Source organism: Pinus tabuliformis, chromosome 8 (genome assembly GCF_031772625.1).
Source record: "Pinus tabuliformis cultivar Carrire ecotype Pingquan chromosome 8, CPIR1, whole genome shotgun sequence".
Classification (NCBI taxonomy): Eukaryota; Viridiplantae; Streptophyta; class Pinopsida; order Pinales; family Pinaceae; genus Pinus; species Pinus tabuliformis.
In genome coordinates this window covers 1,812,896,538-1,812,920,025 of record NC_142294.1, presented here as the reverse complement: position 1 = coordinate 1,812,920,025, position 23,488 = coordinate 1,812,896,538, and the positions used below count along the sequence as shown (strand labels likewise).

Sequence of the window (23,488 nt, the reverse complement as noted above, 5' to 3'; positions counted from 1 at the left end):
CCACCAAGGGTTGGGACATGCAAAGGCTCCTTAATGATGTGTGGGGCACGCAAGGGCCCTAGGAACGAAGGTGATGGCCTTGATGAAGGGGTAAAGTTCATGTTTGGCTTTTGCCCACATGCTATATTAAATGTCCTGGCCATCTTTTGCATTTTATGATGCTCTTTTCTTTTGTTTCTTGCTTGTGGTCATGATATGCTTTTAATTTTCTTTTAATTGCATCAACCTATGGCGTAACAGTTCTAGGCCTGACCCAAACATGTGGACAAAGGGAGGGGGCATACCAGTGCCTAGTAGACCCAATGGTCATGTGGACCCAACAAAGAAAGATGATGAAATAGGGCCTGTAATGTGCAGAGGGAAGTGAAAATGTGAAATGGGAAAACATGATTGTGCTACCAAAACCAGGGTTTCCCAAGTAGTGCCCTTCTTGAAGCCATAACCCAATAGGAGAGATCCCACGGGACTAGGATTGAGGATTAACCCCCATTTAAAGTGAGAGAACAAAACCACAGTCAAAACCCTTCCTCCTTTCAAGTCACGCAATAATCCGTGCCCAATATGCCCAAGGACAAATGAGCATAAGCACCCGATTGTACAATGAAAAACATACCTTTAGAATTGGATTGTCCACCTTCAAACATATGCTCTTGACAGATGGGTGAGGGAACATATGACTAGTTCAGGGAGTGGAGATCAAATGGCACAATACATCGGCAAAATCAACGCGGGTTGCTAGCTGTTAACTAAAGAGATATCTAAGAAAAAAATTCTCCTATGGGGTCACCCCTTTTGGTGTGTAACAGGACTCATATACAGCCCCCTTTAGATTAAGGGGAAGTTGGAAACATAATCCTTTGGGCTTATATAAATTTGGCTTATTTAGTTGACGAGAGGGTGAAAAGCCTCAAAAACATAAAACTAAAATGCAATGCAAGAATTGGAACTCTTATTGCAGAAAGAAAAAATTTACATATCTGGTTGAGGGGACCACCATTAAGGAACTCCCTTCTTGTTTCTTGCCACAACCTCTGCTTGCCCACTCCTCCACTCTTGTTTTAGAAGGAAAAGGATGCCACTTGCATTGTCACGGCCATTTTATAGCTGATTTTCATCAATCTTTGCTGCCGATTTTCAGCTACATGATAGGTTTCTAATTATTTTCTTCCATTACAAATTGCAACTGTGCATCATTAATCTTGTGGGTTGGCTAGGCCCACTACATGCCATGATTTTCGATCACTATTTTTCATATTTGCACAAAGATATTCTCATGGAAAGAAATACATGTCTATGATGACTAAAAACTGTGTTAACACTCCTCCACTAAATCATGGAGATTTGAAATTCTTGATATAAAAAGGTAAACTGGCATGGACCTCCTTGCCCATTGCCCATGTCATTTCCCGTCCACAAGTAAAATTTGTAGCACATATATGTATTCCCATCTACATTTGACAAACAGGGATTGACATAAAATCCCTACTTTTAATAGTGAGTTTAACTGCAGTCCTCAATTATTTTGTCCTCGATGAAGAATCTCTACAACATGTTTATCTCTTTTATCTCTTTAGATCCCTGTAGTTAAAGCCTAGAAAAACATTCCAAGCTTTCACATCTTACTCAAGTGTGCTCATCTTGAAAGGTGGCTGAAAGACTTAGACAACTGTTCCCCCATTACATATCACCAATAATCGCCACATGAACAATAAACAGCCCTGAAATGATGGAAGCAACCGCCATCTCTCAGAATGATTTCTTTCCCGACAATCTTGGAGACAAACTTGGTAAAAGTGTGGCAGTCACCACAAACATAGATGCTTTTAATGATCCGGATAGGTGTCCCTCGTGGTGTGATAAGAAGCCCAAAAGCAACAACCAGCTTTTCACAATGATATGTGACAAAGTGCTCCTGATGATGTGGCTCTACATCTTGCAAGACAAAGCTTGTATCAGGTTCATAATATTCCGCCTTGGCCTGCCTAATCAATTCATCTAACTTTGCATGGATCTCCTCTATTCGCGGGTGTGTTCTATCTCTAGAAACAAATGAATGCAGTCTTTTCCCCTCAAAAATCCAGCTACGTTCTGGCGGTTTTTTGAAACCCCTGTTTTTCATCATTCTTCTTACCATTGTTGCATCATCCCACCAGCCAAATGACGCATAGATGTTTGCCACAAGGGTAAATGTTGCAACACCCTGTGGTTCTGATGCAAGAATACTTTCTCCAGCACGTTTTGCCAAATCAACATTGCCATGAATTTTGGAAGCATGAAATAAGGCTTTCCAAACCAAAGTAGTATCTTCTAGTTCATATGATGGCATTTAGTTGACAAAATCCTCTGCCTCATCCATGCATCCAACACAACCAAGAATGTCAATCATGCACACACAGTGCTCAATGCCTGGATTGATACAATAGTCTTCACTCATGGAATTAAAGTAACTACGTCCTTCGTCGACCGAACGTATGCTCTTACAAGCAGAGAGCACACCGATAAAGGTGAAACCATTTGGCTTTGCGCCTGCTTCCTGCATCTGTTGAAATATTTGAAGGGCTTCCTTGCCACGTCCATGCTGAGAAAATCCTGCAATCATAGCATTCCATGAAACAACATCTCGATCTTGATCATGCATTTTATTAAACACTTTTAGTGAGTCCTCTATGCTCCCACATTTGGCATACATGGTTATTAAGGCACTTCCAATACCCACACAAGCAGCAAGTCCACATTTAAAAATGTTGGCATGGAGGGACTTCCCCTCTTCCATGGCTCCTAGTGTGCCACAGGCGTCAATGACACTGGCTAAAGTGAACTCATTGTCCACAGCTTCAAATCGAATTCCATGATGTTGTTGCTTTCGCATTTCACCAAACAAGTTGAGGACCTCCTCTCCCTGCCCATTCTGTGCATACCCAGTAATCATTCTAGTCCATGAGACTATGTTTCGCTCGGGCATCTCTTCAAAAACCTTGTGTGCGTCTACCATAATCCCACACTTGGCATACATGTCAACAAGTGCACTTCCAATGAAAATGTATGATTCAAATCCAGTCTTGATAATGTAAGCATGAAGCTGTCTTCCATTTTGCTTGGCAGTTAAGTTGGCACAAGCATTGATTATACTGGCTACTGTAAAATGGTTTGGATGTATGCCACATGGTTGCATTTGGCTAAATAATTGGAGAGCTTTATCACCTTCCCCATTTTTGGAAAATCCTGCAATCATCACTGTATGTCACTGAATTTCGCTCTTGCTCTGGCATTTCTTGAAACAGTTGGAAGGCTCTATTAACCTGTCCATGTTGTGCACATCCTGTAATCATACCGGTCCATGATATCACATCTCATTGAGGCATTTTGTTGAACACTCTGGTGGCAAAATCAATATTCCCACATTTTGCATACATAGTAACCAGGGCATTATTCACTGTCACATTCAACTCAAATCCAGTTTTGACGATAACCCATGGATTTGTTTGCCTTGTTCCACCGGGGATGTCGATGATAGACTAGCAGTAGCCATAACAACACTAGAGAAGGCAAATTGTTATGATCTTATTCCTGCCCGATGCATTTCAGTAAATATCTCAAGGGCTTCCTCGCAAAGCCCATGTTGAGCATACCCCGCTATTATAGTATTCCATGAAACAGTGGTGTCACGTTTAGGCATTTTATCAAACACATGGCGTGAATCCTGTATATCCCAGCACTTTGCATACATATTAGCAAGTGCATTATTAATGTGGATATATGATTCAAATCCAGTTTTGATAATATGGCCATGGATCTGCTTTCCATGTTGAAGATGCACCAACTGAATGCATGCAATCAGGACGCTTGTCAAGGTAAACTCATTGGGCTGTACACCACTCTGCCGCATTGCAACTAAAAGTTTCAGTCCCTCCTCTCCATGGCCATGGTCCGAAGACTTGGCATATACTGAAATCATTGCTATCCAAGACACTGTGTTTATTCTGTCAAACACTTTTCGTATATCCACTACGCAGTTCAATTTTGCATACATGGTCAAAAGATTATGCTCCACATACATTATGTCTTCCTGCTCTCTAGCCTCAAAACCTCTTTTGATAATGTGGGCATGTAATCTCTTGCCACCTGTTACAGTATCAGTTTTGACGCACATCTGGAGAAACCCACCATAAACCCTAATACCGTTTTGTTGCTGCTCATTCAACAACGATATATCCACATCCTCATGCCTGTCCTTCTCTTTCACCCGTGACTTTTCTACAGCCTCTACCTCTTCCCTGCCTCCGCAAATGACATGGCCATGACAACCAAATGAATTCAGCTGAATCTGGAGAAGTTTAAGTTTTTGCCCGCGAGGAGAAAACCACCCTTGAGTTGTTGTTTCAGATTTTAGTGGCGTCACTGACACTGAGCGAACTGCCCCTCTCCTCAATATTTTTTTTGGCCTGAAAATTTTTGCGGGGAACCCCTCTGGTGAAACCAAACTTCCATGATGCTTGAATTGTGGTAATGTGTTAACTGATATTAATGGATTTGCTGATATCATCTTGACAATGAAAATAGTTCAGACACCAGCATTACCACCACCTTCACTCGTTCCTGCTTGCTTCATTCATTTTCCTTCACGCTGTTTCTGGATTGGATTGTTCCACCAGCAATTCTATTCGAACAGAGTAAAATTTCGAGATTAGAAATTTCTAGATTGTCGAACTCCACGAAGTCACAACAGTAACTGTATTTCATGTTACCTATTTCACTTTTCAATAGGAGTGATTGGAACAATCGTAGGCTAGATAAAGTTTATTCGAAGTCTTAATGACCAAGCAAAACAAAAAGACATGGCTCTGATGGATCTGAATCGAGAGCCGTCGTTCTCCAAATAGGTTTACTGAAAAGGAAAAGCTGTATCACAATGGAACAAATCCGGGCATAGCACAATGGATCGCTGCTCGTTTTGGCATAAAACTTGCATTGATTAAGGATGGGTTTAAATATCTTGGTTTCCACTTAAAAGCAAAAGCTTATCACGCAAGGGATTGGCAGTGGTTAATCGAGCGTTTTTACAAGAAAATCTCATGTTGGGAGATGCGTTTTTTATCTTTGGCAGGCAGATATATATTGGTCCGGTCTGTTCTCTCTCAACTGGCGGTATATTGGGGCCACCTCTTCCTACTTCCTGCATCTATTACAAGTAAAATGGCTTTTCTGGCGACCACCTTTTTATGGGGCGACAGAACTTATCAGTCAAAGATCCATCTCGTAAAGCTGGATTCCATCACACGACCGAAGGTTCTGGGCGGTTGGGGCCTTCTGCACATGCCGACTTTCGGGAAAGCCTTACTATGCAAATCCCTCATCAGAGGTATATTCGGGAAATGTTAATGGAGCACTATCATAAATCAGAAATACCTCAAAGGAAAAACTATGGTTTTTTGGTACAGAAGGCGCTCCCTGGGCATCAGAAGAGGCTCCCCCATTTGGCAGAGTTTTAGAAAGATCCAGTCTCTCTTCTTGATGAATTTAAGATGGAAATTGTTCACGGGATCTAGCATTTTTATTGGCATGGATTCTACTGTGTTCAATCTGGAATCGATGATTCCCCCTGCATTGCTTTCCTTCTTCTTCCAAAGGGGCTTTTTCACATGGGACAAATTAATAAAATCTTGGTCATCTCAGTCCCCTGTGTGGAAGGATGCGGCTGATTTATCACTGCCCCACTCTCTTCGTCCCTTATGGTCATCTGCTATCAATGGTTTTTCCAGCAGTGGTTTCTCTCAATCGGGATCCAAGGATGAACTCATCTGGTCGCTGCAGAATTCATCACAATCTATTAGTGTCAGAGATCTTTATGATGCTTTCCTACCAGGACAATCACCTTCCTCTCCCATCTACCCACTCAAATTGTGGAAAGCTCCCTGTCCTCTCAAGATGATTCTTTTCTCATGGCTCCTCTTCTCGGACAGGGATCTCACCTGGCAAGTTCTCCAAAGAAAGGGATGGCAGGGTCCAAGCAGATGTCAAATGTGCCTTTCGGAAGCTGAATCCAATGCACACATGTTCTTCCGCTGCGCCTCATCTTCAACAATCTGGTATGAATTATCTTTGATATATGGTTTTTCTCATCAAGTTTTTTCATCTGTACAGGAAGGCTTCAACTGGTGGAGCGCTCAGAATCCCTCCTCGCGCTCATTGTTTATCCTCACCTGCTGGTATCTTTGAAAATGGAGAAATGAATGCATTTTCCAGAACTCCAGATTGCCCCTTGATTCTATCCTGATCCAAATCACGGGCAATCTGCCTCCCGCAGATTAATCTCCAATCCAGCTCTGTTTTTCATATTCAGCACTTTTGGACCACCTTCTCTTCAATGCTGAAGTATTTTTCACTTACTGGTTTCCTGTCTCTGCTCCCACTGAAGGCTTATATTTCTCTCTTTCTCAATCTTTTTTGGAAGGTCTGCTTCTGTCTTGAAGCGACAATGTGTGTTTTGTTTCATGGTTATTCCTCATGCCTATATGCTGCGCCTTTTTGCACTATGCGGGGCTCAATGATTCTCGCTAGTTTTTCTCTATAAAATCAGTGACAAAATGTAAATATGTTGCCTCAACATTTCTCTCTAATGGAACAACAGCGTGTCTTCCTGCTGTTTCACACAGATATGATTTTGATCATGTATTTTGAACTCTATATTTTCTTAATATAACTATTTTGATTTTTCTCTCTGAAAAAAATAAAATATAATGACGTACAATAATCGGCGAATGATGCACATCAGTCATAGCTTCGAAGTAATTCACAATTTCACAGTGGCCAATTTGTGTCACTAACATCCAAAATTGCTAGCTTAAACCACATTTTCCAGATATCATTAGGTAAGCTTAGACTTTTATGCCAATATACATACTTGAATGATTCCTCACATCAAATTTTGATTTAGAAATCCGAAAGCTAAATAAATTTCTCACAACTGTCAACACTTCAAACGAAGAAACCTAGAAAGTAAAAACTGCATCTTGGTGGAAAAATACTTTGGAACATTTTAAGGCAATCGATGAGAAATATAACGATAAGTGATATAGGTGACGTTTATGGTAAAAACCTTGTGTTTACATGAGGGAGATTTATGTTTAAATTTAGCGGAGGATGTGATTTGGAAAATGTAATTTATAAGGGAGTATAATTTCTTTTATATCAATAAAAATGGTTATTTATTATAAAATAATATAGGTAAATTATTTCCACAATTGGGGTGACTGCCCGAGAATGTAGGACAGATATGGTTGTCAGGGTAACTGAATGCTGGGTACAACCCACCGCAGCCCACACGCTCATGGCGATGGGTGCGGTGGCCTCCCGCATGATAATGTACAGAGGGGCATGGAGAAGTGGCAGCCAGTGCCAGGGTAGTGACGGAGGTGGGAAGGACAGGACAGGAGGATGGATGGGACAGAGAGGGAAGGATGGGGATTATGAAGGTATGAAGGGTGACGGGGAGAGCATAGCTACGGAGGAGAGACGAAGAACCGACAAGGATTATCAACCCAACGACTTCCAACGACACCTTCGAAGTGGCAACAAGTATGTTATCTAGCTCTACTCGTCTTTTGCAATGTTATATGTGAGTTTCTATGGAGGGGGAATGAGGGATATGACTAGAGAGGGGTGTCGGGAAATAGGTGGGAGAGACCTGGGCATACAGGGAGGGAAGGGGACTGGGATTGAACCTGTAAGGGGTCAGGACCATGAGGAATTTCCTGCAATTATGTTGGCCTACCCGATAACCAGTGAGGAAGGGAAGCAGGTAGATAGGCAGATGCGAGGGAGGGTAATTGGGAGTGGCAGAGAGGATCGGATGGTTGTAATGGCAATCTGGTTCGAAGGGAGGGCGAACAATGTCGAAAACTTCACTCGAACTGGGCTAGGACACTAGCTCGGGGCGCAGAGCAGAGAGAGGCAAACACCGAAAAGGCAAAGAGGCTATTGCTTGACAAGGGAGAGGTGCTCGCAATCCTGGCAGAGGAGAGGCATTGCAGCCATGGGCAGAGGGTCATCAGGGCATTGATGAGTGTGGCAAGAAAGGCGAGGAGAGGGGAAGCGACAACATTGAGGAAGTTTGGAACTTAATGTTTGTGCTCCAATGTGAAATGTATGTGAACAAGTTCGCACAACAGGAGATATGGCAAGACCAGCGCATAGAAGAGGACGACGTAGAAGGGGAAGGGAGTTGCCTCGTGCAACTAACCCGGGCACCTCGAAGCCCAGATGTGGAAGGAAGCCAGTAGAAAGCTTATCAATGAAGCGGCCACAGCGTACAGGGTAGGGACGGATGCAAGTATCAAGAAGATCTTAGAAGATTGGGAGCGCAGATAAAAGAGGAGGTAGATTCAGAAGAGGAAATGGAGGCCTAGCGTGAGGTAATCCCGAACCCAGGGGATACAAGGGGGAGATTCACACAATTCAAGCAAACTCTATACTTGTATTGGCTCATGAAGAGCCTCATGGGGAAGGCAATGGAGTAGCTATCAATGGGGATGGCACTAACCCTCCAAGACATGCCAAACTACAAGAAAGACTTGCAAGCCATTCAGTTCTAGTTGAAAAAGCAGGACATTCGCCTAGATCGTATTCAAAGGCATATCCCTTGTATTATCAAGCTGGCAGAAGCACCAGGAGACTCAGCTGGAGACCCGGCCTTGGTTGACTCAGCCTCGGAGGATCAAAAGGAATAATAAGGTTCCTGAATGTTTTTTTGGTTTTTAGCAGATAGCATTTACTTTTATTAATGTATACTTATGATAGACAGAAACTCAGACTCTTATCATGATATAGATGTATATATATCTTGGGTAGATCGTCTTAAACTATATTACTTTTGGATGGCATATAACGAGGATAGGTGGCCAACAAACTTGGTTTCCCATTGGGCAAGTTGAAACCACCTATCTTATCTATGTGGTATAAACTTGTCTTTTATAAATAGAAAACAAAAAATCCTACCAAACTTTATAAAAAAAAGTAAATTATTAAAATTTATTTAAATTTGTATCCGTATATTGAATTTTTTAAAAATAAATAAAAATTTTAAAAATAAAAAAATCATGATTTATGTTCTTATTTTAAATAAATAAATAAATATATATATTATAAAAATATCTCAAATACATTATATACAAAATAGATATATTCAATAAGAATAATTACATTATTAATGTAAAAGTCATTTCTTACTTTGCAAATATAGTCTTCTATTTATATTAGTTTATTGAATTTAAAAAATTACAACTTATATTTTAATTTTAAACAAAAGGTATATTATAAAAATACCTGAAAACACATTATATATAGAAAGTAAATATAGTCAAAGACTATATTGATTAGAAAATAATTACATAATCAATATATATGTCATTTCTTATTTTGTAAAATATAATTTTCATTTTTATTTTTTTATTTTTTTTAATCTAATTTTTTTAAGAAATATTCACCTTGTCTATTTGTAATTCAAAAATTTTGTAATTTTGAGGGTTAGTTTAATTGGTTCAGTTTTTGTTGTTAAAAGTACCTTTACTATTGAGAAATCACAAGTTCAATTATTTTGATACTTTTGGTGTGAGGCTCCATGGTTGAGCTAGCAAGAAGTGATCCTTTGGGGTGGATCTGCATGCTAACTCCGAATTGGAATGAGAAGTGCTAGTTTCATGAAAACACTATCATCCCCCAAGAGAGAGAATAGGTTCAACTTCCATCCTTATGAGGAAATCCTTCTACCATTAGCTTTTGCTTTGTCTTTATCCTCCCAGACAAGGATAGTTTCATGAAAACACTATCATTCCCCAAGAGAGAGAATAGGTTCAACTTCCATCCTTATGAGGAAATCCTTCTACCAATGTCTTTTTCTTTGTCTTTATCCTCCAAGACAAGAAAGGGTCTTCGAGTGGCACTTCTCAACATTCTTTGCTTTGTCTTTATCCTCCAAGACAAGAAAGGGTTCCTCAAGTGGTACTTCTAAACATTCTCTAGATCTTATGTCTGTTGATTTTCCTAATCTTTTTTTTGCTTCTTCAATCAGGGGAAATGTCAAAACCTTTATTTAGCTTTAACTCTTGTTTTTCGATGAAAAATAAGTTAAAGCATGAAAACAAATATATCAGAAATGTCATGTAACGTGAACTAACCCTTCTTATAATCTGAAACCTCAATACATATGATTTTTAATTTTGTTAAAAAAATTAATTTTAGTATAACTATCGAAAATACTCACTATATACATCCTAATTAAAACATGTCAAAAATATATAAAGGCAAACTTCATTAAACTCTAAATTTTATATACATATATAATTTTCCTCTTATTTGATAGATATCTTTATTTTTCTTTTAAATAATTATTTTTCTTTTATAATATTATAATTTTTTTCTTTTATTAGTTAAACGTGTCGTCCATAAATTTTAAACATAACCTTACTCTAAAAGGTTAAAAATTTTAATAATCACAAAATGTATATAAATATTAAATTTCCAATTTTACGAAAAGAAAAAATTATTTATATTAGGAAAACAATTCTAAATTACATAAATTTGAAATAATTTAATTTAGTGTTTTTTCAAGTATAATTTGATAAGATTTTTTGTTTTCTCATTTATTTTTTTTTTGTCATGTCCTATGAAGTTGTTTGGATTAGTAAGAATGATCATTTCAAGGGAAACTAGTTTGAAACCCAACTTTCTATATTGTGACCTTGTCAAGGACGTGGACTTAGAAATAACAAGGAGTAGATTTCTTAGATACCATTGGTTTGGGTTGTATAAGGAACGAAATGAAAGGTAGGGAACGAAATGAAACACACACACAAATAGATATAGCATAGAGCACAATAATATACAACTTCTATTGATAAATACAATAGCAGACTATTATAGAACACAAACTTGCTAGAATTGTAGTAGTGTCTCTGAAGATAGAGAGATGACAATTACACGCATTCACAAAAGCTATTACAAGAGGCCTAAAGATTGATCTTTTAACACAAAGAAAGAACCATAAAGTTCCAAAACCCTAACCTTAAAAGATGAAGCAACAAAAGGTTTGCAAGCCTTGAGGTGGTTAGTTGGCATGTCAACTTCTCGATGGGGCAATTTTTGTATACAATCTTTATTTGGGGCACACAACAGCTCATTGGAAAGAACCATAAAAGGATTACAAATTTTGGCTTGGGCAAGGGCATGCCATGGCAACTCTTAGGTCACTAAAGGATCAACAAAACATCCTTTAGGGCCTCAAAACAACCTTTAAAGCTTGGAACCCAAAAAACCATAGAAAAAATTCCAAGAAGATAAAGAACCATTGAGTCTATGGAAGATATGAGAAACCCCAATATCCACATAGATCACTTCTCCCTCCCTGGGAAGCAATGATCTCAATTGTGTCAAGTGCCCTCATCATATGGGAAAACTTCTATTGCATTTGGCTCCCAGTGAGACACTTGCCTTGGTGAAGAAGTTGCGCTACTTTAACAGCCGGGTAGAGTTGTATGTTATGTTGGTGATTATCCTTCATCTAGTGTCCATGATCCAATCCACTGTAGTTCGCTCAATGTAGTAAGGATTTAGTTCCTTGGGGGACAACTACTTAGTCACTTCCAAGTTGTCCAATGGATGTGTAAAATATGGTTGAAACAATTCCACATTAAATATTGGGTGCAAGCCAAGGAAAAGGGGGAATACTTAATTCAAAAACATTTTTACCACGCCCTTTGTAGTTGTGTAAGGCTCATATTGAATTTGGTTTGAGCTTCTTGTGGAGGCATACAAGGTGCTTTCAACGAAAAAGTAACAATACCTCATCACCAATATGAAACTTGTGTGGAACTCGATGTTAGTCAAGTTGTTTTTTGTACTTCGCAATGCCTTTTTGCAAGATATCATGAACCTATTATTGGAGGTGTTGGATTCATTCAACAAATTTGGATGCTCTATTTACCTTAGCCTAAGCATGGGAGGAATTTGTTCGTGAAGATGTGATGGGCAAATCTACATTAATGGGGGCCCAACGGTACATTATTGGGGGCCAATGGTTGGAACCCCAAGCACACGTGGAAGGATTATGGCCAATATAGCCATGGAGGGCTCTATTATAACTATGTTGAACATATGTAAAGCTTTCATCCTAGGTACGCAAATGTTTAGACCTATACATATGCAAGATATGCACAATCATCCTATTGATTCATGTAAAATATTTTCACTTACTATCAATTATTTTACAACATTAACTTGCTAAATTTACACAATCACCATGTTGATTCATGTAAAATAATTTAACTTACTATCATGTTGACTTATTTACACAAAATTATGCATACATGACTCCAAAGCATAAATAGCAAATAAAAACATGACATTAACATTGGGCGCCCATGCCATGTAATAGGGCACATTTTTAGGTTTTATTTTTTGTGGTGGGTGGGGGGTCTCAAAATGTAAAGCCCACGGTGGACATATAGTAAGATGCTTTTGGGAAGAAACTTCCTATATTAAAATCATATGATTGTTTTAATCTATTTATAATTGGTATTTTGCACATTTAAAGCTTGGAAGCCATGTCTCCTCTATAAATATAGCTATTATGATTCTTTTGGATCGTTAATCCTTACTTTGCAAGGAGAGAAGACCTTTTGAGTGGCAATCATTGAGGGGTGTAGAACTTGTTCATTAACCTTGTTCTCTTTCTTTGTTTTTTATTTGATGATTTTTATGTAGATACATTGTTAAAAGCACTGGTTTGATAAGGCATTAGTTCATATCTCATTCTAACAATAACCTTTGCACCTTTATCTCAAAACCTTTAAACAAGCAGCATAGTATCACTTATAACTCAAACATATATTTCATAGTTAAAAAATAAGGCAACCACCCAAGCACAACAAGGATGAGGATCATAAACTAGTTTGTTAGAGTTCATTGGTATAGATATAGGATAAACATTATTAAGGAATTTAGACTTCTGTGATCCATAACATTGTTAGAAAATCTTCGGCAAAAATCACATAATCAATCTTTTGTCGACGCGTTTCGAACCAACCAGTGTGGTTCATCGTCAGGACAAGTTGAAGACTAATCTGGTTAAGCTGGTTTAAATATAGTATGCAGAGATTCCAACGGCTATAATGCCAACGGCTAATTTTGACCAAAGGTCCAAGTCAAACCACAATTATATTATTAATATTCTTAAAAACCGCTAAAACAAATAATTTATATATTAAGGGATTTCTTTTGTTATTGTAAGAAAATCATCTATATAATTAGTAATTCAAGTATTATTAAATTAGTATTCTTGTTAAATCTTTAGTATTTAGTTACAATAGGTAAATCCATATTTAAAGAATAAGTTTTTTAATGATAGAATATAGTAAATTGTGTATTAATTTAATAATAATTGTTTAAATCTAAGGTCCAAAGATAACCCTTATTGTATTATTTTAATTAATTATATCAAATTAGCCAAAAAATATTTTATGTTTATTAAAAGATCTATATAATATATAATCCCAAAGTTTATTAAATTAGTATTCTTGACAAATCTTTAATATTTAGTTACATTAGGTAAATACATAATTAAAGTATAATAGAAAATTGTGTATTAATTAATTGTTTAAAGCTAATGGTCCAAAGGTGAACTCTAATATATTATTTTAATTAATTAAATCCAATTGGCCCATTCTAAAATAATTTATGTTTATTAAATAATCTATATAATTTATAATTACAATATTTCTAAATTAGTATTCTTGTTAATCTTTATTATTAAGTTACATTAGGTAAATACCTCATTAAATTATGTTTATTAATAATAGAATATAGGTAAATTGTGTATTAATCTAATATTAATTGATTAAAGCTAATGGTAAAAAGATAAAAATAATAATTTATGTTTGTTAAATAATCTATATTATGTATAATTCCAATATTTTTAATTTAATATTCTTGTTTAATCTTTATTAATTAGTAACATTAGGTAATTATCATACTTAAAGAATATGTTTATTAATAATAGAATATCCAACAAATATAACTAACTTAAACTCACTCAATATTATAGGTATATCATATAATAAAATCAGATTATTATACGTAAAAATATAATAATTTCTTATTTATTATTTGACATAAAGGTCATTTTCCAACTATATCGCTTTCTATAATTAATTCACTAAAAAGATATCTATGCCACTTAGGTAAATAGATTATTACTAATAATCCAATATAAAAGCAATTAGTTAAAGGGAAATTCAAAAGGAATGGGAGAAATAAATACAAATGCAAAAAAAAAAAAAAAAAAAAAGATAAAAATCTAATCTAAAGGAAAATACCCCATAGAATTAAACGGGATAAGCCCGAAATTGCTAGAAATTAATAATCCAAACACTCCATACTAATAGGATTAACCCGCCAGAAACACACCAATGGAGACGGAAGACAGAGACCCTAGGACCTAACAAAAGGGGAATGAGGAGGCTAGGAAGACAAGGCTGGGACCCAGCAACTGCTAATCTTCCAGCCATCATCCCTATTAAGATTGTTCGGCCTTTTCTCAATCTCCAGGGCCTCTCTAAACTTGCGATGGTGAAAATGGGCTACTTTTGCAATGACTTGAGCCTCTTCTATACATACATGATGCATAGTCTTCCCCGCATGCTCAGCCAGGGCTGAGGACTTGGTCCTACCATGCCTTAAGTCCGCCGAATGCTCGCTAATCCGTTGCTTGATAGAGCGACCAGTCTCCCCAATATAAGGGGTCCCACAGGAACAAGGAATGACATAGACGCCCTTCATGTCCTTGGGATCGATAGGGTCTTTCACAGACCTGAGGGAGCTACGGATAGTGTTAAGAGGCCTTTTATAGATCTTTTAATAAACGTAAAATATTTTTTGGCTAATTTGATATAATTAATTAAAATAATACAATAAGGGTTATCTTTGGACCTTAGATTTAAACAATTATTATTAAATTAATACACAATTTACTATATTCTATCATTAAAAAACTTATTCTTTAAATATGGATTTACCTATTGTAACTAAATACTAAAGATTTAACAAGAATACTAATTTAATAATACTTGAATTACTAATTATATAGATGATTTTCTTACAATAACAAAAGAAATCCCTTAATATATAAATTATTTGTTTTAGCGGTTTTTAAGAATATTAATAATATAATTGTGGTTTGACTTGGACCTTTGGTCAAAATTAGCCGTTGGAATCTCTGCATACTATATTTAAACCAGCTTAACCAGATTAGTCTTCAACTTGTCCTGACGATGAACCACACTGGTTGGTTCGAAACGCGTCGACAAAAGATTGATTATGTGATTTTTGCCGAAGATTTTCTAACAAGGATAAACATTGTTCACAATGAAGTATGTTTGGACAAAATTTAGATAGAAAATACTCTCACGGATCAAAATTTCAAAAGCATAACTTCTCTATAGCCTAAACGGTTTTGAGGACCTATAAAACAACCTAAGACTTTGAAAAATCCCATAACACCTAGGAAATATACTATTTGTGCATTTTTACTTCAATAAATTTTAACAAAAATGAAATAAACTATATACAACGCTCACTGGTTTACCCAATCATTCTCTACACATACACTGAATAAATGCGTTAACAATTCATTTTGGATAGCCTCATTATGGGAGTCTAATAAGTTATAATTTTGGATCGACATGGAGCCATACAACTGCCTCCACTTCCATCTCAACCATTGTATTATAATTACTTCTATCACTATGATTATTATTATGCAATATTGCTCATATTATGTGGTTTTACTAGTAATGCGTAACATTGATGTCATTGAATTACATATGTATATTATAACAAACTTCAAATTTATAATTATGTATAAAGCTTTTAGTAAGTCAAAGTGTTCATGGTAACCAAAAAATGAAATAAATTATCATGATCACACATTGCAATTAAAACAATCTAAGGATAGTCAAATTATTCTACATTTTGTTAACTTCTTCTTCTTCTTTTTTTTTTTTTTTTTTTTTTAGAAAGAAAGAAAAACAATATATTATATTGAGGCAATATATACATTTTGTTAATTTCTATACATTGACACATTCTCGTTGACACTAGCATCTTTAAATGTCCATAATTACAATTGCACATATATGAAAATACTCACATAACCTCTAGTATATACCAAAGACACATACGATGTACATATATACAATTTACTAAGTTGCAAACAAATATGATATAGCCTTTAATTTAAAATACTTACTCTACTCATTAAATTAGAGGATAAATTAATATATTATTACTTCTCAAACATTTCTTACATTTTACATCCAAACAAAATTCAAATACAAAATGTGATAAAGGCATTTCTTATTAGGCACCCGGTGTGCATGATGTGGTGGTTGGGGCGGTTGGCTTTCGCACCCCCCAACCACGTTCGAATCCTGCGCGATGCGCGTTAGTTGCTGCAGCATTTCGATGTTCATGATGACGTATTCTGCTCGTTGATGATGACGTTATGTGATGGATGATGACGTATTCTGCTCGATGATGACGTATTCTGCTCGCTTCGGCGATATTGTATGATGAATCTGCTCGCTTCGGCGATATAAGATGTATTATGATTCTTCAGCGGGGATTCTCTCCCCCACTGAAAAAAAAAAAAAAAAAAAAAAAAAAAAAGAAAAAAAAGAAAAAAGAAAGAAAAAAGAAAAAGAAAAAGAAAAACATTTCTTATTAGAATTCAAAAACTTGTGAGAGACAATCTTTACTTAAAAATCACTAATTATGAAAACACTTTCAAATTTAATTTACATAATAAAAAATTAATTATAAATAATATTTATTTATTTATTTTTATATTAATAAAAATTATATATATATATATATCCATAAAATTCTTTATAAATAATCTTTATTTATTTATTTCATAAGTAATCAAAGGCGATGACAAAAAGTTAAATTAATGTGACAGAGCAAAACGAATTTGAATAGTCGGCGAAAAAAAAGGAGAAAGTTGAGTCGTGGAAAAAAAGGAAAAAATTTGAGTCGCGAAAAAAAAGAAAGAAGGGAATTGCGAATAACTTTTCAAAAAACTATGATATGAGGGGTGGTGGAAACCTGAAGTGGAGAAATAGACGTTTGACGTGATAGTTTGAGCATCGTCCTTATTTCTAAATCTTGTAATCGCATGAGTGGTTTATTCATTATTTTGGTTGTTTTTTTGGATAATAGGTTTATAAGAGTTTTTATTATATTTGTGAGAAGTATGTATAAAATATTTAGTTTTTTTTTTTTAATCAGGTATTAGTTTGTTTTTGATTAAAAATTTACGATACTTATTTATTGTTTAATATTAAGAATTTGATTTTTTTTAATTTTTATTATTATTTAAACTTATTTATTTGTAAGGTGATTGGTTGAGGTATTATTATGAGTTTTTTTAGTAACTCCGGCTTCTATTAGTTACTAATTTTTTGTTTTTAGTTTTATTTCCTTTTTATTTAATCTTTTGAATTATTTTTTTTCATCAATTATAGCTTTTTCACAATATATTCCATTTAAAGTGATTTGTTATTATATTAAAAAATATTTTAATAAATTTAATTATATTAATAAAAATAAAACACACACACATATATATGTTAATAAAAACAATATTAGTTAATCACATTTTTTATTTTTCCGTGATGACATTCAATAATGCAATATTTTATTAGTTGTTTTATTTTTGTGATGAAATCTTTGTCTTTGTTAATTTTTTTGTTTAATTAATCTATATTTAAACCAAGCAACAGGGACTAGCTACTATGTAGCCCTTATTTTTTTAAATATAAAGATACTATGAATTGTAGCATTAAAAAGAGAACATTGACTACATTATTGAAATATTTGTACATGCCCTTGTCACATTGCATTTGATCAAGTACTTTGAAAAGTAAGTCTTTGATATGATAGGTATCATAGTTTGAATAGTTTGAGCACCCTCTTCGAAGAATGTGAGATGTGAATATTAATTATTTTAGTTATTTTTAGCTTTTTATAAGAATAGTCTAACGAGATGACAATTTTGTTCAAAAAATAGTGAAAATTTCGGCATGATTTTGGTAAAAATATGACAAAATATTTGGGAAATCTCTGTGATAACTATCAAGCTTGAGGATTTTAGGTGCCTTGGGGGGTTTGGATGGTGTTGAATCCATTTCCACCATCAAAAAATGATTCAAACATTTTTATTTTTTTTTAACAAAGTCGGTTATAATATATTCATTCAATAAAAGGAGGGAGATAAACTGAAATACAAAATATTTAAGCAGATCAGGAAGGAAGTTTGGACAAAATTCCTTGGTTTGTTGTTTCCCGCTTTTACATGAAGCTCGACAATTCCTAACTTTCCTACTACACTTGGTTTGTAAATTCTAACATACTGCTGAAGTAGAAGAGTACATTTTCTATACATGACTAACTGAGGAGATATTCAAAAAACAGATATAGAAGGTGCATTATGGCTGTGAGAGTAACAAATTCTGATAAGTTATGAAGTTGTTTCTTCCTTTCATTCTTTGTTGATTGACTTTTTCTTCATTCTGCTGGAACTCACTGTAGTGATCCATTGAGTTTGATTTCTCCCCAAACTTCTTTCCCACCATTTCTTGCAGAGATTGTAGAGCATGCTCGATATGAGCGCAACAATTGTTAAGTTTGTCAATGGATTTTTTGTGCTCGACGCATCGATAGTTGAGAAAACCAAATTCTAATTGGCATCATTCCTTCCATGATTGTGCAAAAACCTAGTATGTTCCAACACAACTTTGATAGATTTGCAGTGAGGACAACATTGATTCGGATCCATAGAATGAGGATTAGGGGCTCGGTAAATTCAGGGAAATGAAAAGAAAATAGAGGAGAAAGGGTGTTGCAAGGAAACGGGGGAAAGAAATAGGAAGGCTCGTAGAATGGCAATGAGGAGAATAGAAAGGGAGACCCACTGCAGGGAGGAGGAAGGAGAGAGCACGAAGCTTCGAGGTGATTAGAGACAGAGAGCAGTGCGGTGCAATGACGGGAGCAGAGAGGATATAAAGAAAGGAGAGTCTCGAATAGGGACCCGTGATCCCAACGAATCATCACACAATGGAAATCGACCTACATAAAAGACGAGGGAAGCAAAAACGAGGAGGGTCTCTTATCAAATTGGGAGAAGGAGCTTTGACTGAGAGAGATTTCCTTAAGATTATGACAATGACATGCTTTAGAATGGAGGGGGACTGATTTTGGATTTTTCTAAGGTCCAATTGTGCATGTGAAAGGATGAGAGATTATGGTATGGATTTTAGATATATTTCCTGGTTAATTCTGACCTCTCCTTGTGGCCTGATGCAAGCTTTATTTGCAAAATCATCAACTATTTTGTTGTTTTCTATGAGAAAATGGTAGAATGTGACCTCTCCAATATTTTTCATATTATGTTGAATTCTAGACACTATTTGAGTTAAATCAACATTCTTGGGTTTCTTATTCTTGACCATCTACTGGAGGAGAATAATAGAGTCGCCAAATATGATTGGATTCATATAATTTCCATTGCTAAGAATCTGTGATCCCAACAAGAAATCATAGGCCTCTGCCCTATTATTTGATTCAATACCCAAACCCCACTCAAATGTAATATAATTTGATCCCAAATGATCAATTATAATACCTCCAGCTCCTGCAGAACTGGGATTTGATTTGGAGGCACCATTAAAGAAAAAATAAGGTTGCTTGAAATATTTTAATTAAGTTGAGAAATCCCGCTCTTTCAATTGAACCTTCCATTTATCATATCTAAGGGGAGTTATTCTAGGAAGGAAAACCAAACTTGGCAGATGATCCAGAACGAATTTGAACTAGAGTCTTTCTTCTTGTTGTAGTAGCTTGTCATCCTGTTTTTTTATCCCTTTTGATAGGATGAATTCCATTGTAAGGCTCCATGTTTTGGCCAAGATTTTTTGAGCTTCAAGCCTTATACTTTGAAATACGTACTTCTTTTTGGCTAACCAGATCTGCCAGCATAAGAAAGAGGGAAGGCAGGTCAAAAATCTCTTTAGCATGTTCTTATTTTTAAAGGAATAGGGGTAGTTGAAGGTCCACTTAGCAAAAACTCAGATAAGTTGAAACTGGAGTTGATATTAACATCAAGAGGGTTGACTGGGATTTGCCAACATTTAGCAGAAAAATTACAAGTGATGAATAGATGATGAATGGTTTCCTCTGCTTTAGAACATAGGGGGCAGATGGAGGGACCTTGAATTCCTCTATTTCTAAGATTACCAACTATAAGAATTTTCCATTTAAGCATGGTTCAGATAAAAACTTTGATTTTGGGGAGACTCTCAGTTTTCCATACTAATTTTCAGAGAAGCCAATCAGGTTGTTGATGGTCTTCTTGAAGTTTTCCATACCCAGACTTAATTGAATATTCACCACCTATTGGATTCCATTTAAATTTATCTTGTTGTCTGAAGCTAATTGGGGTTGCTCCCTTTAGATGGTGGAGAATCAAATTCCATTGTTGAAAAAGTTTGGGGGGGGGGGGGGGGGGGAGGGGGGGAATTATCGAGTGAAGATCTGATCTAAAGTTAAGATACCTCTTCTTTTCATCCAAGTCTTGAGAGGGAGAAACCTTGAAGTTTAGAGAGAGAGGGATTTCCCATGATGTTATCATTCCAAATATTTTTGCTTCCATTATTTCGATTATTTATGCCATTATTTCTAATTCTACTATATCTTTTGATTTGAAATTCCCTTTAACTAGTGTCTAAAAAACTCGTTTTAAACTGTATTAGTAATAATATAATTACCTGATGACAGAGTTTACTTTATAATTTTATTTTATGGAATTAATATTGATTATTTAATGAATATAAATTAGAGATTATAAAAGAAGATCGAGTTTACCAAATGACCATTAGGTTTAAAGGATAATAAGAAAGTATTATAAACTAATATATGATATACCGATAATATTAGTAAACATGGACTCTAACAACCCTAATTTATGTAACTAAATTCTAAGAATAATAATGATTTAACATGAATAATATTTGTTAATTTTTAATAGTATTGGTATTATTAATTATTATTTTTTTTCTACGTAAAGGCTATCTAATTCATATATTAACTGTACAAGTGAAAATTACAAACTGTGAGGCAAGTCTTCCAGGGCTTCTGAGAGCTCGCTGGGAACCAAAAACCAAATTCTGAGGTCTCCCTCTCGGGAAGGCCTTCACAAAACAAAACAGACCAAGCACTGATATGACGCTCCCACGCAGGGGCAGCACAAAACTAAACAGACTAAGCAGTGATATAACGCTCCCACGCAGGGGCAACACCCGACTATATTAGCAGAACCAGACATAAACATCAGTGGGCTTCCATTGGAGCCTCAGGAGGAGGATTCAAAACATTACTGCCCACGCAGGGGCGTATCTCCAGCTGGGATTGACTTAATAACCAGGGGCGAATTACCAGATGGGATTGATTGAGCAACTCGACAAAATTGAAATTGAGAATTGACCCATTGAAAATGAGACCCGACCAGCTTCCAAACAAAATTACAGCAGGCGAATAGGTAGACAACCACTTCCAGCCGTCAAAACGAAAGCGCAAGAGAGAATTACCCGTGTCAATTTTGATCCTCTCGATGTGTTGAGGAAGAAGGAAGGGACGCGCAGGCATCAGCTTCTCCGGCAAGGCTGTTGTCCTCCACGATGTACGCCCAGCCTTCTCCTTCTGGTTTACCCTTCCACATCTTGCGCCATGTCTCGTCTTCAATACCCTGAGGAGGAGGCCCCAACGGAGGAGACGCTTCGTGCTGACCAGCCTCAGACGCTGGTGGCTCCAAAGCGGAGCTATGTTCCCCTGCCTCCGGTAATTCATGGACAATTGCTTTGCCTTTGCCCTCCTCTTGCATCTTCTGCTGGTCTTGAGGGGCAGATTCCCCATTTCCTTCCGGAGTTCTGGTAAACAGAATTGAGATGTGGGCACTGAGCCCTGGGGAGCTCTCAGCCTTCGGCAATGTGAAAACCACTGAGCCAAAGGAGGGAAGTTCTGATTTGTCCTCTTCAGCACTTCCAACCTCCAAAAACTGGCTGATTGGAAGTGGAGTGGCTTTGGCTCTTCGATGGCAGTAGCAGCAACAACAGTGGTGATGTTCATCCACTGCTGGAGCTCGCGAGGAGGAGCCTCTAGCTGAACCTCTTCTACACGGCTGTCGCTGACGGATTTTAGCCATGGTGAAACTAATTCTGCTCTTGTGTGTGTGCAGGTGAGCTTGGAGTTGAAGACAGAACCAATTACCTCCCAAATCCTTCTCTGGTGCCCAATTTCCTCTCTGAGACTCGTTCCTTGGTTGCGGGGTGGACCAATTCCGGTTCTCACCCAGCAATTGAGCCAAATGCTTCCAGCTACAGGACCAGCAACCAGAGAGGCTATGGCGGCAATAGTAACCACCAGACACCCGACGATGAAGCGGATGGAGCTGCCACCGCCTCGGCTCTCTGCAATTCCTTCTTTCCCCAAATTCGCCCGACAAACATTCCCTGCAACCTCCATTGCTCTTGTTATGCTCTGCCTCATGCTCTCGATACAGGCGCGCATTAAGTGCTCTGTACAGCCCCATAAACCTACCTCCCTCACCATTAACTCCATTAAACTCAGCAGAGGGTTCCGGTTCTGGTTGACGGCCTTCATATGGAGGCCGTATTGTTTACACGGGGCAGCCCATGCATGGCATGTGGCATGCCCATTGTTGCCGTCCCGCCACCCGCATCCGGGGTTTGGTATTATTAATTATTAAGTAAATATAGATTATTTATTAAACATATATTAGTGTATATAACTTATTAATTTAATTTCGAATAACCATTATATTTAAATAAAAATGATATATTTTATAAAAATACAAATATAGAAGATCTAATGGACCATTAAATAATTATTATTAGATATATACACTAGTACCTAATGTGACTAAATTCTAAAAATAATAGTAATTTATTACCATTTATTTGTATTTAAATTATATAATGACCATTAGAATTAAATAAAATATGGATATTTTAATTATCAAATGAATTCCCTTAATATATAATAATGAATTTCATTTATTTATTTTTAGATAGACATAATCATTTATTTAAATTAACAAATTTACTTGTTTTAGTTATTTCTAAAATTGGTTGTTTGACTAAGATCATTAGGTCAAAATTAGCCGTTGGAAATATAGCCGTTTGAGTCTCTGCACACTCTACTTATTCAAGCTAAACCGGATTGGTTCTTCAACTTGTCCTGACGATGAACCACACTGGTTGGTTCGAAACGCGTCGACAAAAGATTGGTTATGTGATTTTGCCGAAGATTTTCTAAACAATGTTATGGATCACAGAAGTCTAAATTCCTTAATTGTGGAGGTGTT

General features: G+C 36.2%; 2 pseudogenes; both read right to left on the bottom strand.

Moving 5' to 3' along the window:
* Positions 1-1,684: 1,684 nt before the first annotated feature.
* LOC149243509 (pentatricopeptide repeat-containing protein At3g24000, mitochondrial pseudogene) lies at positions 1,685-2,326 on the bottom strand (annotated as a pseudogene).
* LOC149243508 (pentatricopeptide repeat-containing protein At2g33680 pseudogene) lies at positions 2,327-3,232 on the bottom strand (annotated as a pseudogene).
* Between the last annotated feature and the right edge of the window lie 20,256 nt (positions 3,233-23,488).